This window comes from Bos indicus, chromosome 6 (genome assembly GCF_029378745.1).
Source record: "Bos indicus isolate NIAB-ARS_2022 breed Sahiwal x Tharparkar chromosome 6, NIAB-ARS_B.indTharparkar_mat_pri_1.0, whole genome shotgun sequence".
In the NCBI taxonomy this organism is placed as follows: Eukaryota; Metazoa; Chordata; class Mammalia; order Artiodactyla; family Bovidae; genus Bos; species Bos indicus.
In genome coordinates this window covers 14,330,122-14,349,745 of record NC_091765.1, presented here as the reverse complement: position 1 = coordinate 14,349,745, position 19,624 = coordinate 14,330,122, and the positions used below count along the sequence as shown (strand labels likewise).

At 36.2% G+C, this 19,624-nt stretch overlaps 1 long non-coding RNA gene across 1 annotated transcript in view; it reads right to left on the bottom strand.

Annotated features, from left to right (window-relative positions):
- The window catches only part of LOC139183526 (uncharacterized), a 137,212-nt gene that overhangs the window by 57,715 nt on the left and 59,873 nt on the right, over positions 1–19,624 (bottom strand). Inside the window, exon 2 of the long non-coding RNA XR_011567021.1 lies at positions 19,209–19,479. This is a non-coding gene — a long non-coding RNA (uncharacterized lncRNA). The remainder of the gene's footprint in view (positions 1–19,208; positions 19,480–19,624) is intronic.

The following is a 19,624-nucleotide window of genomic DNA, read 5'->3' as shown; positions in this document are numbered from 1 at the left end:
ATTGCCTTTGCACTCATGTATGGACTGCTCAAGAGCTATACCCAATTTTTACCCAGGCCAATATGTCTTGTTACCACCAGTTGGTTTTTAGGAACTTCATTTTTGCTTTCCACTTGCAAAGCTCACAGGGTTGTTTTGGTTTTTTAATGAAGTTAAAGTACAGAAAAATGACCATTGTATCCAAAAGCAGAATTTGTTTTAAGTGATTTCAACCACTGTAATTGGTACCCCACTCCAGTACTCTTGTCTGGAAAATCCCATGGATGGAGGAGCCTGGTGGGCTGCAGTCCATGGGGTCGCTAGGAGTTGGACACGGCTGAGCGACTTCACTTTCACTTTACACTTTCATGCATTGGAGAAGGAAATGGCAACCCACTCCAGTGTTATTGCCTGGAGAATCCCAGGGATGGAGGAGCCTAGTGGGCTGCCATCTATGGGGTCGCACAGAGTTGGACATGACTGAAGTGACTTAGCAATTTTCTTTATCAACACATTTATTCTATCACCACACAAAAAGATCCAATACGAGCTGAGTTTTTATTTTGACTGAAGATGATCCTGTGTTTTGTAAAATGACTGGTTTTATAACATATAGAATGATACACCTCTGCGCAGTAGAACAGCTGGTCTTAAAATAGGCAGTTCTGCCATCAACCCTTCCCCCACCCTTGGCTTCTTTTGTAGAGCTGCCATGACATCTAGTGGCCAAAGTTTAGGGTAGATTTTCTTTATCCATACAGCATGTGGGAATTCTAATTTAGAAGCATATTTACAACCTCACATAGCTAATGAAATTTTAAATTAATACCGTGCTTCACAGTTTACAACTCACTTTTGCATCTATCATTGGTTTATTAATTTGAACGCTATGACTTTCCTATACTACTTAGATTTTTAAAATACGTACTATTAAGTGCCACACCAAAGCCATGATTTATTCTGAGTACAGGAATGAATAATAGAATTTGATTCTTTATGCTTATCTTCTACAAAAGTAACAACTGTTTAGATTAAGAGTCAATGGTGAATCAAACTTACATTTTAAATACAGTCTAAATAAACAAGTAATAAATTTGTATTATCCCAAATAATTTACAGTAAAAAATTATTAATATACAAGTAAATTCTCTATGCCTCTTGCTGACTTAAGAATGATTTTTGCTAAATAAAAAAATAGTTCAGGATTGGGAACATGTGTACACCTGTGGCAGATTCATATTGATGTATGGCAACACCAATACAATACTGTAAAGTAATTAGCCTCTAATTAAAATAAATAAATTTTAAAAAGTAAAATAAAATAAATAAAAAATAGTTAACACTATTTCAATAAGAAATAGAAGACTAAAAAATGGTTTTAAAAAAACAAAAAATGGTCATTTTCAGCCGATTTTTTAATTTCAAAGGTCTGCTGCTGCTGCTAAGTCACTTCAGTCGTGTCCGACTCTGTGCGATCCCATAGACAGCAGCCCACCAGGCTCTCCCGTCCCTGGGAGTCTCCAGGCAAGAACACTGGAGTGGGTTGCCATTTCCTTCTCCAATGCAGGAAAGTGGAAAGTGAAAGTGAAGTCGCTCGGTCGTGTCTGACCCTCAACAACCTCATGGACTGCATCCTACCAGGCTCCTCTGTCCATGGGATTTTCCAGGCAAGAGTACTGGAGTGGGTTGCCATAGGTCTATTCCCTAGTAATTACACTTTCTGAAGTTTAAGTTAAAAGAAAACAATTTATAGAAACCAATATGCAAATGACCAAATGAACTTTAAAAAAATTTTTTTCTAGTGCAATTTCTCAGCCTAACAAACTCCAAAAAGCAGAGTCTGAGAGAAGTCTGATGCATGAATGGTTTATCAAAGATGACAGCTGCAGAAATAAGAGCGAGACAAGAAGCGCCAGGAAGGACAAGGGTGGAGAGAGAGGAGGAATAGCCACACAAAGGCACAATAAGGAGTTGTCCGCTATTAGGTGCTAGATCTACGGGACTTTTTGAAAAGAATTGTTGAATATACTGTGTCTCTGCTGGAAGGATGAAAAGGTGAAACATGTATCCATTAACTCACATTCCCCATTGGTCAAGGTTTGCCCATGGGTTGCAAGATCTCCCACACTTTCAGATCGCTCATGCGTGTTCAAGCATCCCATGCTGCGGGTGTCAGAGGAGGCGCACAAGGACGAAGGTGAGGCACTTCTGGTTACACATAAAAAAGCAGGGCAACCTCTGTGCCAACCTGTTCCCTGCAACCACAACTGCGAGGAAGGATAAGGCCAAGTGGATCCACAGTGGTACATAGAGATGTCCAAGACATGTGTATATAGAATTTGTGTTATGTTCCTAATAAATGGGTCATTCAAGCTAATTGTCACGGATACTTTTATATTTGTGGGCACTGTTAAATATGTTGATTAACTGATGTAATCATCACTCTGGCCAGTGCACAGTACAAGTCAAAATTACAAAGAGATCTTGAATCAGTAGTAAAAAGCCATTATCCTGAGTGACAACTATTTTAGAGGTGTTGTCCAAATAATGCTCACAGTAGGAACTGTTATGTGAAACTATTTTAATCTTATTTTTAAAAATCAACATTTAAAATCAGTTATCTCGATGTGAAATCCTGATATGGTGGGAATAACTGGCTGCTGGTAAGAAACTCTGTTAAACTTTCACAGAGTCCCAAGAGCAGATGTTTTCCAGAAAGAAGAGAAACAAAAGATAATGAGAGTGAGAAATAGAAGAAAATTAAAAGCCTATCTTAGACCACCTGATGTGAAGAGCTGACTCATTGGAAAAGACCCTGAGGCTGGGAAAGATTTAGGGCAAGAGAAGAAGGTGGCTACAGAGGATGAAGATTGGATGGCATCACCAACTCAATGGACATGAGTTTGATTAAACTCAGGGACATAGTGAAGGACAGAGGAGCCTGCTGTGTTGCAGTCCACAGGGTCGCAAAGTGTTGGACATGACTGAGCAACAACAGGTAATGAAAAAGAATTCCCAAAAGGTAAATTTAGATTTTTGCCTGCCAAAGGAAAATTGGAAGTTCTACTCTTTTGTATGATGACTTCATTGTCCTCAAAGAGCAAAGCTTTTGTTACTCCTTTCTTCATCACCGCTATCAAACTCAAGTCAAAGAATTAAATGTAAAAAATAAAATCATTAAACTCCTTGAAGATAACATAGGTAAAATTTTTTATAATCTTCAGGATGAAGAAGGATTTTTCAGCCAGAAATCATAGAAGACTGGTAAGCTTTATTACCTATGTTGTAAAAACATATATAGTACAAAGATATGCCAAACAAAAAACCAAATACTTGTAGAATGTATGACAGACAAGTAATTAATATCTGTACTATTAAAAGAGCTTGATCAACAATCAGCAGACTGATTATCAGCTCTCATTTTAGACACTCTCAGAATGAAAATAAATGAATATTTTCATTTCTTAATAAAGAATTTAATCATCGATGCTCCTTCTTTACTCACATAACAAAATAACAGCTACAAGTAGAAGCAGTCATCATTATAGTTTATTGGTTTTATTTAAATATAAATATATATATAGAGAGAGAGAGAGAGGGAGAGAGAGAGAGAAAGAAAGAGAAGATGGACTATAATCATTTTAATGCTTAACATCTCCAATGTCATTTATAGGGCCCTTTATTCAGCTATACTCACAATAAAGTATAAAATGTACTACTTTTCTGGTAAGTAGGATGATGAGAGTCTCCTAACAACACAGTTTGTATTCCTATACATTATGCCAAGGTGAGTATACCTTCTTTATAGGTTTACTGGGGTAATGATTGAGGCAATATATGTAACTTTTTGTTGTTTAGTCGCTAGCTCATGTCTGACTCTTTTGCAACCCCATGGACTATAGCCCTCTGGACTTCTATGTCCACGGGATTTCCCAGACCAGAATACTGGAGGGGGTTGCCCGTTTTCTTCTCTGGGGAATACTCTCAACCCAGGGACTGACCCTGCATCTCTTGCTTTGGCAGGTGGATTCTTTACCACTGAACCACCTGGGAAGTCCATATGTAAATCAAGCATCTCAATAACTATTTAAAAAAATAAAAGAGCTCTATCAAATCAGTAAATAAAAGAGGAACATCACAGAGTATACCAAAGAACTTGAATATACAATTAATGAATAAAAAAGTTAAAGAGCAACTAACACGAAAATATATCAATAGCAAACATTTATTGAGAGTGAATTTATCAGGATATGTTGTAAGAGTTTTGTGTGTGTTAATTCATTTAATCCTCACAACAATCGTACAAGGTTTATATTATTATTATCACCATTTTTCAGATGAGCAAACTGAGACATTGAGAGGCTAAATAATTGGCACAAAGTCAGAAAGCTGTTAAGTGATACAGATAGGATTTGAATTCACCAACTATACATCCTCATTATAAATCCAAGGCAACTGAAAACAATTTACTGCTTTCCACCTGGTCAGTTGATAATGATCTTTAAGATTATCAGTGTTCTGTGGGCACTCATAAATTGTTGAGGGAAGTGTCAAATGATACAGTCTTTGTGAAAAACAGTGTAACAGTATGCATAAATGTTAAATGTTTTCTCTGTGTCCCAGATAAACTTCTTGTAATAGCATAACCCAAGGAGATAAAGAATTAGAAAGATGTATAAATAGAAATGTTCTTAAAAGCATTGTTAATAATAGGAGGGAGAAGAAAATGGAAACAACCACAAAGTTCATCAGTGGAATAGTGGGTTAAATAAAGTGTAGCTACACAAGGAATGAGCACACAGCCTTAAAAATGGGTGACCTGTTCATTGACATAGAGAGGGCTGAAGATCACCGAGTACAAATTCTACTACAAAGCAGGATATAGTCTATGGTTTTCAGCTTTCTACTGTCATAGATCATGAAGGCCTTTAGAGTCCATAATGAAAAATGGCCCACTGAGTCACTGACTCTCAATTGCATAAGGGAGAGGAGCAAAATCCCTAGTTATAAACTGTTGATGTATATTATGAGGATATATATAGACAAAGATATATGTATAAATTTATACCAATGTATATAAAACACCATACATATACCATAACCAAATGTACGCATATACAACTCTATATCCATATGTTTGCTAAAAAAAATCTGAATGGATCTTTGCAAAAACTCAAACTATAAATATTAGCCTGAATAACAGTACTGGGGAGTTATTTATATTTCCTTCCTCATAATTTTTATTTGGATTTTCCATACAATTGTATATTATCTATCAAATCAAGAAATAAAATAATGCCATTTTCATCTGGAAAAAGAATTAATGTCTTTGATATGTTCTCTGTAAGCTGAGGAAGACATCACCATCTTTCTCTGTTCCCCATAGGTCATTCAAGTTTGTAAATAACTTATGACTAGATTTCTCTTGTTTCATCTTTTGGGTTACTGCCATACTTGTGAATAACCAAACAAGGGCCAATATATGTAAAATGAGCATTTCCTTTATAGATGACACTCTTAAATATTAAACCTAAATGATGAAAACATAGAAGAAAAAATTGCTGAGCTGCTTTGTGACTTTCAAAGAGCCAAGTTCCTCCTCCCATAAGAGGTAACTCCTCACATTCCTTAAGGCTTTAGCAGATCCCTGCTCCCTGGAGGAGAAGCAGAGCATACCAAACTTAAGGAGCCAATGCCTCCCTTATACATTAAGAAGTCAATAACTCACTTCTACCAGGATTAGACCATTGATTCCAACATGATCTTAACAGAAGTGTTTAGTGGCAGTTCCCTCCCTGCTAAACCTCTTAGTATAGCATGTTCTTAGGATATATCCTCCCAAGAGAGTAGCAGGGTAGATTCAAGCTAAGAAAGCTAAATCAACTCATCTTGGTCGGTAGCTCAGCCATATGGCTACTGAAAAACAGTCTATGTTGCAAAATGGGAAATCCTGTACCCTGAACCATCCACCAGTTTCTACTGGATCTAATACAAGCTGTAAAGCTTCTGATGTGGGATTAGGAATCAGAAATCAAATACCATGTAAAACAGATTATGCTATAATAAACCAAGTGAAAATTCAGAGCAGATCTTTTTTTTCGCCCCTGTGGAAATGTATGTATTACACACACACATGGATAAAATTAAAATGGCAAATAAATATGAAAGTAAAACACATTTAAAATAAGGAACATTCTCTTTTCTAGGAACCTATACATAAATACCAATCAGATATGCAGATGACACCACCCTTATGGTAGAAAGCGGAAGAACTAAAGAGCCTCGTGATGAAAGTGAAAGACAAGAGTGAAAAAGCTGGCTTAAAGCTCAACATTCAGAAAACTAAGATCATGGCATCCAGTCCCATCACTTCATGGCAAATAGATAGGGAAACAATGGAAACAGTGACAGATTTTATTTTCTTGGGCTCCAAAATCACTGCAGATGGTGTCTGCAGCCATGAAATTAAAAGACGCTTACTCCTTAAAAGAAGTTATGACCAACCCAGATAGCATATTAAAAAGCAGAGATGACTTTGCCAACAAAGGTCCATCTAGTCAAAACTACGGTTTTTCCAGTAGTCATATATGGATGTGAGAGTTGGACTATAAAGAAGGCTGAGTGCCAAAGAATTGATGCTTTTGAACTTTGGTGTTGGAGAAGACTCTTGAGAGTCCCTTGGACTGCAAGGAGATCAAACCAGTCCATCCTAAAGGAAATCAGTCCTGAATATTCATTGGAAGGACTGATGCTGAAGCTGAAACTCCAATTTTAGCTACCTGATGCGAAGATTGGACTCATTGGAAAAGACTCTGATGCTGGGAAAGATTGAAGGTAGGAGGAGAAGGGAACGACAGAGGATGAGATGGTTGGATGGCATCACCAACTCAATGGACGTGAGTTTGAGTAAGCTCCAGGAATTGGTGATGGACAGGGAGGCCTGGTGTGCTGCAGTCCATGGGGTTGCAAAGAGTCGGATATGACTGAGTGACTGAACTGAACTGATACATAAATACCTATACATAAATAGTAAGGATGTGCTTAGTTCGCTCAGTTGTGTCTGACTCTTTGCAACCCCATGGACTGTAGCCCACCAGGCTCTTCTGTCCATGGGGATTCTCCAGGCAAGAATACTGGAGTGGGTTGCCATGCCCTCCTCCAGAGGATCTTTCCAACCCAAGGATCGAACCCAGTTCTCCCACATTGCAGGTGGAATAATTATATTAAAAAGTCAGTTATCCTTATCTTCAATTATGATACAATAACTATTTATTAAACATGCATATTTTCTGTACATAAAAATTATTTAGTCTTTAAAACAAATGATCTCTTAGAAATAAAAGTGACTGAATTCCTGTCAAATGTACATTGTAAAGCAATTATCCTACAATTAAAGTTTTTTAAATAAATATAGATTATATTTATAAACATAATACATAAATTTTACATATTTTATATAAATATATTTATACTTTTATAAATTAAATTTTAAAAGGTGATTGAAGAGAGCTCATTCTAAGTCTAGATCAGAATTTAGCCTGCAAAACTATTCTGAGTGACAGGAATTATTAATAGTATTTTATAGGTAAAGAAAGTGAGACCAATAACTCTTACTGACCTGCTCAAACAGTAAGTAAATGGAAGGGCTGGGATTAGTGCCTAGGTCTTGACTTTAAGTCCAAATTTCTTTTTATTGCATCATGCTTCCTCCTAAACATTACAGAGAAAAGTTTCTTATTCAGAGTAGGTGAGAAAGAGTTAGTAATTTGTGCATTTTTAAAATGTATAAGAATACAACATGCAATTGCTTCAAGACAGAAAAAATAGTAGGTTAGAAGTACTATGTTACAGAAGAAGTTGTAATGAATAACTCTTGGGTGAGTTTAGGTAATAAAGTAATAGAAAGATACCATTATGAGTTGATTCTTCTACATAAATCCTGAGGATAGCACAGCAGCTACCAGGCTCAGGCTCCATGTTAAAGCATTAGTTGATGGTGAGTGGTGAATGGGACCACCAGTCTTATCCCAGGGAACTGGCTCTAAGTTTACTCTCAGATAGAATGTGTGTGTCAAATACAAACTAACAAGCCTGCCCTTTGAGAAAGAAGGGAATGATGAGATGTCTATTAAAATCATTGCAACCACAATGAGAACAGAGCCTTCTCAGCAAACATAGAAAAAATGTGCTTGGAGAAGAAATAAGGACCACTCAGGCTTTCAAGGCTACATAACAAGATTCTATGAATGGGAAACACAGCTGGACACCAGAATTAAAGTCAGAGCAAAAAGACTGGCTTTGGCTACTGTATAGGAGTAACGACAGTCCTGCTGAAAGAGTTTGTGAGCCTCCCAAGACCTACTAGAGATTTGAACAGAGACATTAAATGATTAAGCCTTTGGTACTCAGGGGCTTCCCAGGTGGCATTAGTGGTAAAGAACCTTCCTGCCAGTGCAGGAGAATAAGAGACCTGGGTTCAATCCTTGGGTCAGGAAGATCCCCTGGAGGAGGGCACGACAACCCACTCCAGTATTCTTGCCTAGAGAATCCCATGGACAGAGGAGCCTGGAGGGCTACAGTCCATAGCTTCGCAAAGAGTTGGGCATGAATAAAGTGACTTTAGGCACTCATAGCCAAAGATTAGTTATACTGAAGGTTATGTAACATTGAGGTCTAAAGCTACAGTATTCCACGTTGACACGTCTCTAGTTCACTTGGTCCATGAACCACATTTCTTCCACCTTGCTCCTCTACTAGCACATCTTCTGCTTGGAAGAAGCTTTACAGACACATCTTTCTTTCAGCTCACTGAGTATGTCTGAAGACCCAAGTCCAGAAAAGTCATACATAACTTCCCATATATCTTTGGTAAGAATTTAGATACATGGATACTCCCAGCTATGAGAAAGATTGGGGCATGTCATTCTTATATTCCAGCTAACATTGTGTAGTCTTTAGTTTACCTTATAATATACCTAATAATTCTATTATTATGTAAGGAGAGAACAAATTTTTGTGATCAATAGTCTCTACCTGTCAACTAGTAGTCTTTAATCTTAATCTTCATTTACATGCCCACAATTGTACTCCTTCTCTCGTAAAACTAGAAATTTGGAAAGGAACATAGTTCACATGTATATGTTTATAATTCTTATAGCCTTTATGTATATAGTATATATTCCATGGTACAAGTTCAAGAAACTCATAAGATATTATTTGGATGATATGTCTGAACTGATGCCTAGAACAGCAAAAAACATCCCTTATATAACAGAATCTAAACTTGGACATAAAATACATTACTGCTGTATATTTTATAATTTTTTTCTTTCAGATCAGATCAGATCAGTCGCTCAGTCGTGTCCGACTCTTTGCGACCCCGTGAATCGCAGCACGCCAGGCCTCCCTGTCCATCACCAACTCCTGGAGTTCACTCAGACTCACGTCCATCGAGTCAGTGATGCCATCCAGCCATCTCATCCTCTGCCGTCCCCTTCTCCTTCTGCCCCCAATCCCTCCCAGCATCAGGGTCTTTTCCAATGAGCCAACTCTTCGCATGAGGTGGCCAAAGTACTGGAGTTTCAGCTTTAGCATCATTCCTTCCAAAGAAATCCCAGGGCTGATCTCCTTCAGAATGGACTGGTTGGATCTCCTTGCAGTCCAAGGGACTCTCAAGAGTCTTCTCCAACACCACAGTTCAAAAACATCAATTCTTCAGCGCTCAGCCTTCTTCACAGTCCAACTCTCACATCCATACATGACCACAGGAAAAACCATAGCCTTGACTAGACGGACCTTTGTTGGCAAAGTAATGTCTCTGCTTTTGAATATGCTATCTAGGTTGGTCATAACTTTTATCTTTAGAAACTAGCTATTATACATTTATTAAATCTATGAAAATACTTATTAAAAGCATGATCATCTTGATAACTCAATGTTTTTTTTCTGAAAGGAAGGGAATCCAATTCAAACAATCCCTGATTACACAGAATATCTGGTTGAAAAATTCTAATTATATGATATATAGCTGCGTTTACTAAATTCAGTCATCAGAGTGTTGATCTTTACTAAAATCATTTAAATAAGTTATGTACACAGACTACCCTAGAGAAAAATACAAAGTATGTATAGACATTTTAAGCAAGACCTTTTCAGAGTATTGTGTTAAAACCCAACATATCGGGATTTTAATATTAAAAGTTTCTAAATGTAGCTGAGTTTATTAAAAATTCATTGGCTTAATGACTTATTTATCTTTTAACTGAAGTATAGTTGATTTACAATATTATATTAGTTTCAGATGTACAATATAGTGATTCAATATTTTGATAGATTATACTTCACTTAAAGTTATTATAAAATATTGGCTGTGTTCCCTGTGTCATACAATATATCCTTATGGGTTATGCATCTTATAAATAGTAGTTTACACCTCTTAATTGCTTACCCCTATCTTGTCCCTACCCACTTTCCTCTCCCCACTGGTAACCACTAGTTTGTTCTCTATGAGTCTGTTTCTGTTTTGTTATATTCATTCATTTGTCTTACTTTTTAAATTCTACATATAACTGATAACATACAGTGTTTGTCTTCCTCTGACTTATTTCACTAAGCATAATATCTTCTAGGTCCATCCATGTTGTTGCAAATGGCAGAATTTCACTCTTTTATGGCTGAATACTATTCCAAATATATGTGTGTATATACCATATCTTCATATACCATATATATATATACACATATATATAAATGTACACCACATCTTTTTTATTCATACATCTGTTGATTGACACTTAGGTTGCTTCCACATCTTGGCTATTATAAATAATGCTGTTATGAGCACTGGGGCACATGTATCTTTTTGAATTAATGTTTTCATTTTCTTCATATATATATATATATATATACACACACACACCCAGGAGTGGAATCTCTGGGCCATGTGGTAGTTCTATTTTTAGTGTTTTGAAGAATCTCAAATTTCAAATCTCAGTATGGAGGAATCTCCATACTGTTTTACATATGCTGTGCTGTATTCAATCATATCCAATTTTTTGTGACCTCCGTGGACTGTAGCCCCCCAGGCTCCTCTGTCCATGCGATTTCCCATGCAAGAATACTGGAGCAGGTTGACATTTCCTACCCCAGGGGATCTTCCTGACCCAGGGACAGAACTTGAGTCGCCTTCGTCTCCTGCACTGGCAGGCAGATTCCTTACCACTGCTCACCTGGGAAGCAATGGCGAACTGTTTCATATGCCTGTTGGTTATCTGTATATCTTCTTTGAAAAAATGTCTTCTTTGAAAAAGCCTTCTGCCCATTTACTACAAAACGACAGTAATCAAAACAGTATGGTACTGTCACAAAAAAAGAAACATAGCTCAGTGGAAGAGAATAGAGGGCCCAGAAATAGACCCAAATATCTACGCCAATTAATCTACAACAGAGGCAAGAATATACAACAGAGAAAAGATAGGCTCTTCAGTAAGTGCCACTGGGAAAACTGGACAGCTATACATAAAATAATAAAATTAAAACATGTTCTTACACCATATATGACTTCCCTGGTGGCTCAGATGGTTAAGCGTCTGCCTGCAATGCAGTAGACCTGGGTTCAATCCCTGGGTCGGGAAGATCTCCTGGAGAAGGAAATGGCAACCCACTCCAGTATTCTTGCCTGAAAATCCCATGGACGGAGGAGCCTGGTGGGCTACAGCCCATGGGGTCGCAAAGAGTCAGACCGGGTTGAATAACTTCACTTTCACACCATATACAAAAATAAACTCAAAGTGGACTAAAGACTTAAATGTAAGACTAGAAACTATAAAACTCCCAGAAGAAAATATAGGCAAAACAGTCTTCAACATTAATTGTGAGAGTATTTTGTGGATCTGTCTCCTAGATCCAAAAGATCAAGGAGAAAAGAAACAAACGATCTAGGGCAAAAAAACAAACAAACAAACAAATGAAACCTACATAGACTTAAAAGCTTTCACACAGCAAAAAAAACCATGCACAAAACAAAAACAATATACAACAGAGAAACAAACAGACTCTTCAGTAAGTGTTCCTGGGAAAACTGGACAACTACATATAAAAGAATAAAATAAGAACATTTCCTCACACCATATACAAAAATAAACTCAAAGTGGATTAAATGTCTAAATGCAAGACTACGAATAAGAGAAAATGCTTGCTAATGATATGACCAATAAGGAGTTAAGATTCAAAATATGTAAACTGCTTATACAACTCAATATCAAAACACAAACAACCTGATTAAAAAATAGGCTGATCATTTTAAATATCTCAACATAATTTTCTTAAAATAGCATTAATTAAATTTACTGAAACAATATTAAACTGTTGCTTAACATTAAAGAATGTTTCCTTTCTCAACCAGCTAATATGGTATCATGTATATGTAATTTTAAAACTGCCTCCATTAAACAGTCTATTCTGTTTCAAATTACATTTTAATTAGACAATTCTAATCCATATGATTAAATAATTTTGAGATTATTTTAGGAGAGAAATGAACTTGAACAAACAGGAATCCTGATAATTATAGTGCATGTTACTCTCAGCCAAAAATAGGTTAGGGAAGGTTTCTCTGTCTATGTTTTCTCAAGCAAAGCCAAAGTATGATAACAAAAGAATACGCATCTCAACCTATGAACAGAATATAAAGTATATAAAATGAAAACTCTCCTTAGAAGTCAGTGAAGCATCTGAATATAATGTTAAGAACTTGCTCCAACTAGCATTGAATGTAAGATTTTAAAAATTTTTTCTGTTTTATATTTTTGAAAAGTGTTTCCACATACAAAATGGATAAGTTTGGTGAACTACTTTTACCCCTATTTATCCACAGAAAAATATAATCAGACTAGCAGCAAAATAAGCTCAACACACACTGTGCCAGCAAATCCTTGATCTTAAATTTAAAAAGAGAAGAAACAGACTCAAAGACAGTTGTTAAGGAATTCTGGCAGAATCTCTTCAGAGAGAGAAGTTAATAGGTGTAATAAATGACCCAGGGCACTGGTAGGAACAAATTATATAAATAAACTTAAGAAGAAGTTATACAAAAAACCTGGACCCAAACAAATGTGAACCTGTAAGTTACAAATGCAAACTCAGGATGGCATGGCCTAGTAAAAGCTGTTTGACCTGCCGCTCCTCTATTCTTTTGTCAGTTACAGGAGTATCCTCTTAAGCTGTCACTTTTACAAATGTAAGCAAAATAATTTTATAAAGAGATGTTTTGTCTTATTAAACACTGCCCCCAGTACATAGTCCAGATTTCCCTCTTAGCTTGAAGGAAAAGTGAATGAATATTGGAGCAGAAGGTTTACATTAAAGTTTTTATTTAAATTATCATTACTATGGGCTCTTAAATCACCTAATGATTCGTTTGCTTTGCAAACCTAAAACAGAACTTTTTAAGATAAACCTTAACTCACTACAAATCATAAAATTATTTCCATATAAAGTCTGTTTATTAAATGTGTTAAACCGTTATATGGCCCCTATAAATTTATGGAAAGGCAAAGAACTGCTTGGAGGAATACCTGCAAAAGCAATATACATCATAAAAAAAACTTTTACACTCTGAAAAGAGAGAGTACACAAGGAATATCCAAGGCTGGGAATTGAATTACTAAGCCTAACATGAGCCAAGATGATCTCATTTTATGTGAAGCCATCCTTAAAGGCAAAGATTACAGCCCTAAACTTTATCTATTAGACTTTCATTATTTTGGCTAATTCTAAGAGGAGTCATTTCAGACTTCTTCATCTCCTGATTACAAGGAATTTAATGACTGATTGGGGTTCAACAGCACATAGCCCTTTCCCCATTTTTGGATGCAAACAAATTCCTGAAAGATATGGTTACAAATTACCATAGCTCCCAGCAAAAGATCATAACATTAATGTTTCAGCATCTCTGGAATATACCTGTTAATTGTAGAGACTTAAGCTGTAGATACAACCATAGCCTTCCCTGATAGGAACTATATATGGCCAGGTTAGCTTTCTAACACCTTGAAACTGGCATGTTAAGTTATTATGAAAAATATTAGGACAAATGCCCTGTTTCTGCCAGATTCCCTAAGTAAAGCTGCACAGCTCCATCAACCAGCAAACATTATCTTTTTTCCTATGACAACCTCAGTAGGAATTAACAACAGAAGGAACTCTGTGAAGGCTCAGAGCTCCAAGGGGACTATCTGGCAGATTCTAGAAAGGCTCCTTTCTGAAGGAGTAGCTGTGACATCTACTAACTATTTGGTTGCTATACAGACAAACCATGTATCTTTTTCCTCCATGATTTCACTTCATTGGTTCATGTCAGAGGATTACCAGCCTCAAAGAAAATATCACTTCAGAAGATTTTATGACAAATCCTCCGTCTGTGGTGATCAGAAATTGGTTTTATTTCCATATCCTCACAACCACAGCTAAAAGTGAAATTATTCCTAATCTCCTACTACACACCAAGTCAAATACTCATGAATGCACACAACACAGAGAGCAAGTAGTATAGTCATCCAGAATATTTTCTTAGAAATAGATCTGTCACCTTACTTTATTAATTTAATTGCAAAAGAAATATATTCATGTTTTTCTGATTACATCATGAGGTTATAATGAAAATTAAGCTCTTATAAGTCTCTAAAGAACCCATATCTCTTTGGATACAAAAACTGCCCAACACATGATACATCTAAAATATCTTCCATGTGTGTCATACAAGTTTCATAGGCGATGGAGACATTACGCATGACTGTCTTGAGACAGTGGCTGGTTTCTTCACTGTCAAGGAACAAAGGAAAAAATACTTGCAACAGGCTTCCATCTGGATACTACAGAACCTGAGCATTACTCTGAACAAAACTGATCCTGGAAGTAGTTAGATTTTTCTCATTGCTATCATTTTTTGACAGGTGTGGCATGATACTGCCAAGTAAAACATATATTTAAATGCAGTAATCCTAGAAGAATGGTGAGTTGTATAGTATTTTATAAACACAATTTCATTTGATATGTATGTGTGCTCCTTACTGAGATATTAAAAGCAGAATAAAATGCAATTGAAAGTCGAATTAATATCTAGGACACACTTTCACTTGTTATTTAATTCTCAGAAATAATTATACAATATAGATATTATTATCTCTGTTTTCTAGTACAATGACTGAAACTCAAATGTTGAGTGATTTGTCCAAGGTTATAAAAAGTTAATAATTGATGGAATCTGATTTTGAATCCAGGATTTGAAATACCAAATCCAGAGTTCTTTCCACCATGCCATGTTGCATCCTTACACAACACTCAATATTCTTTTCAGCTAAAGGACAATGCTAAGAAAAGCTCACCATATGACTCAACATATGACTTGGGGTACTTGTGTGAATTTCCATCTTATGAGGTTCCTTGAGAGATAAGGAAGCAGCCAGGAGAGCAGCAGTAAATCCTTAAGTGTCATTCAACAGGAAACATCCCAGAGCCATTCATTTTAGCCTTGGCAAACTAACTTTTGGTTTAGTTTCCTTTTCTGGATTTCATTAAAAGATGGTGCATGTGTAAATCAAAAAGCATAGGAACAATGAAAATTGGTAAAAAAAAAAAAAAAAAAAACCTGAGTCAGTAAAGATCAATGTTTATTTTAGAAATGGAACTCTTTATAAAACAATTATTTCTGACACATTTTATATAAATTCATGTAAATGAAATTTTAGTTCCTTGAAGGAATTAATTACTCAGAGGAATACCTTGGTATAATTTTTGTAAGCAAATATTAATCTTGAAAATAGCTACCTGTAGGCAACATAACACGATGCCTAACAGCAAGGACTTCAGAACCAGACTTCCTAGGGTTTCCTTCCGACTCCTCTGTTTACCAAACATGTGGCCTCAAGCAACATACTAACCTCTCTGTGTCTCAGGTTCCTCATTTGTAAAATCAGGGCTGATAAAAACAGTACTAATAACAATCTTAAGAGTTATTATGAGAGTTAAAATTAATAAAAGTACATATTAAGTACTTAAACTATAAATACTGGCACATAAGAAGTATCAAACATGTTAATTAAAAATACTGTCACATTGCTTAAAACAATATACATTTCTGTTACAAATAGCTGCCTATTTGTATCTGAATAGACATTGATGATAAAGATAATAATAATGATGTAAAATTATCATAACCATTTATTTATTATTATTATGAGGCATGGGCTTATGTAGTTATGTGCTAAGTCCCTTCAGTCGTGTCTGACTCTTTGTGACCCCATGGACCATAGCCCACCAGGCTCCACTGTCCATGGGAATTTCCAGGCAAGAATACTGGAGTGCATTGCCATTTCCTCCTCCAGGGGATGCTCCCGACTCAGGGATCAAACGTGAATTTCCTGCATTGGCAAGTGGGTTCTTTACCACTAGCGCCACCTGGGAATTATCATAATCAAATTAACTACATTATTTTTAAATTTATTTTTAATTGGAAGATAATTGCTTTACAATATTGTGTTTGTTTCTGCCATGCATTGACCTGAATCAACCATAGGAATACATACATACTCTCCCTCCTGAACCTCCCTCCCACCTCCCACCCCATGCCATCCTTCTAGGTTGTCACAGAGCATGCCATTTGAGCTTCCTGTGTCTTCAGCAAATCCCCACTGGCCATGTAATTTCACATATGATAATGTATATGTTTCACTGCTACTCTCTCAATTCGGCCCACCCTCTCATTCCCCCTCTGTGATCACAACTACATTATTGACCACTATACTGTATGGCTCCTTGGATATAAGCCAAATCTCAGTCTTAAGACATGATGAGTCCAGTTTTCAGATACATGGGTAAAAGTATTGAGGAATGCATAAGTAAGGCTATGAGCTGAAAAGAATAAAGATATAGATAGACAGAGATTATATACTTACAGAGGCATATATATATATATACACACACTAGATGCATTTTTAAAAGATGGTAACTTTATAGAAACAAACCTGACCACTGAAATGAAATGACAATTTGCCTACTTGAGCATTCCAAGAAGATACTGTCGACACCTTAAAAATTGCTCCTGCCCAGATGCCAAAAAGACTAAAGCTCTACTTTTAAAAGACTCATGCCATTGAATAAACTTTGTTCAATTCCTTTAAAAAAAAAAATTTATCCTAAGAGCAGGTAATGACACATAAGTTAATTCAGGTATACGAGACTGATCAGAGTCTATTCCAGGAAAATGAAGAGGCACAGGACAGAAGATCTCAGTCTTGTTTAGTACTCTTCTTGGGACAGGAAGAAGAAAGGGCAGACACAGAAAGCAATGAACTAATAGGGGATCCACTGAAGAAGTTTAGAACCAGCCCTGAGAGTGACTGTCTTTATTTCTTATACTCTGAACCAGGCTTGGGAAACTTTTTCTGTAAAGGCTCAGATAATAAATATTTTAAGCTCCATAGGCCATATAGTCTCTGTCACCACTACACAACTCTGCTACTGCAACACAAAAGCAGCCCAAGATAATACTACACAACAAATGAATCCTGCTCCAGTAACACTGTATTTACAAATACAGGCTGTGGCCAACTTTGGCCTTCCAGATGCAGTCTGCTGCTATCTGTTCTAGACCAGTAGCACTTGGGATTTTCTGATAAAATCCCCTACCATATTACTCACATAAAATGTAATTAGTAATAAAGTTATTTTTTAAAAAGCATCTTTGTAAAGAGAAGGAAAAGAGCATATATTAATGTGTTTAAATCTTTAATCCAAGTAAAATGCAGAGTAAACCCAAAACTTTGTTACACTATCTACAGAAACCCTATAATACACAGAAACCCTGTAATAGAACACACAGGCCCCAGATTGTTGCAAACTGATGTTCTGGAATTTGAGAAAGTCCTTGTGGCTCAGAGTTTTCTTCTTGTGGACCCATCACACAGATATTTCTCAATTTTAATAAATAAGGAAACAAACTTTAAAAATGTTAAGGAACCCAAAGTCAAGCTGGCCAATAGAGACTCTCTATTGAAACACCAGACTTGTCTGACTTCAAAGCCCATGCTGAAAAAGAACTTTGACTTCTTTCTACCAATAGGAAAATCAGTCTTCACTAGAGTCCATAAAGCAACATTAAAAGATAAGTAACTATCATAGGCAAAGCAGTTTTATTTCACAGGGTTTTTGCTCTGGAGGTGCTTAAATAGTATCAGGACTCTAATATTTAGCGTTACATATTTCAAGAAAATGTAGAATATTTACACTCAACCTATAGTTTTGTTACTCTAAATATTTCAAACAATTCTTTTATTTCGGAAATGCCCAAGCATAAGTTGAATACTGATTTTCAGAGCAAGATGTATTAATATTTAACTTAAAGCTATATATTAATAAAGATGAGTCTTAGCAGAAGAAAGAAAAAATCCACTTAAATTTTGCTAAACACCAGGGGAAAACAGAATTGGTAAATCCAATTCAAAACATGTACTGGGCTCTTATCAAATAACTTTAAACATGTATACAAATTAAATACTTGGGGGAATTTCACAATGCAAATTCTAAAAAAGTAACTAGAAAGGCAGATGGGACTTCAGTTCAAAGAACTACTTCTTTAAAAAGAGCCATTTGTGATAATTCGCTAAGTGAAACATATGACATCATGGTGTACATTTTATTTATAAGAGATTAACTGGTTACTAAGTTAAGAAAGTTACTAAGTTACTAAGAAAAAAGACAATGTGCTGCGGATTTCCCCTAGGCTGCTGAGATTATATTATGCCATTGATTTCTGTATCTGTCATCATATTGCAACCTTAAAATGTATTGCTGACCTGGTTTAGACTATCACACATCTTTGAGTAGGGCTACTATAGCACTAAGATTGCAAAAGGATCATGACAAAAAAGGTTACAATTTATTATTATTATTGAAATTCTGAAAACAATTTAAATTTTATATAATTTCTTCTTTGATACTCAGTTTCTATCGACTCAAGTATGTACATTCTTTATAGGCTTTAAAAAAATGATTGCGGAAAGTCAATAATGACAAAGTAGATAATTTGGACAAATAACTAGAAAAACTGAACAAAATATAAAAAGCATATTCTCCAAGGCACTGGAAATCCAAAAAAGAGTGAAGAGTAAACAGGACGAGATCTGGGGAGACTGAGAACCAAGGAGATGAGCCTGACATTTGAAACTACTTACTCTTTGGGGGCAGGTTTCTGAGTCATTCAGTGAGTCAAGACTGCCTGCAGTGCAGGAGACGAAGGAAATGTGGGTTCAGCCCCTGGGTCAGGAAGATCCCACTCCAGCATTCTTGCCTGGAGAATCCCATAGCCAGAGGAGCCTGGTGGGCTATAGTCCATGAGGTTGCACAGAGTCAGATGCAACTGGGCACAGGCACGTTCTCTTCAGGGTACTGACAGATCCAGAAGGGGCAACTTGATGACTAAGAAGCTGAACTCTGCTGATGGCCCTGAAGAGGCAGAAGGAAAGGGTTAGAGTCCAGAGTTACTAGCTTATTTTATTTAGTGTCTGCATGGCATATCTGAATTTAAACTTCAGTTTTAATTATTATTTAAATTTACTGAAAAATAAACAACTCCAATTAAGAGAAAAAG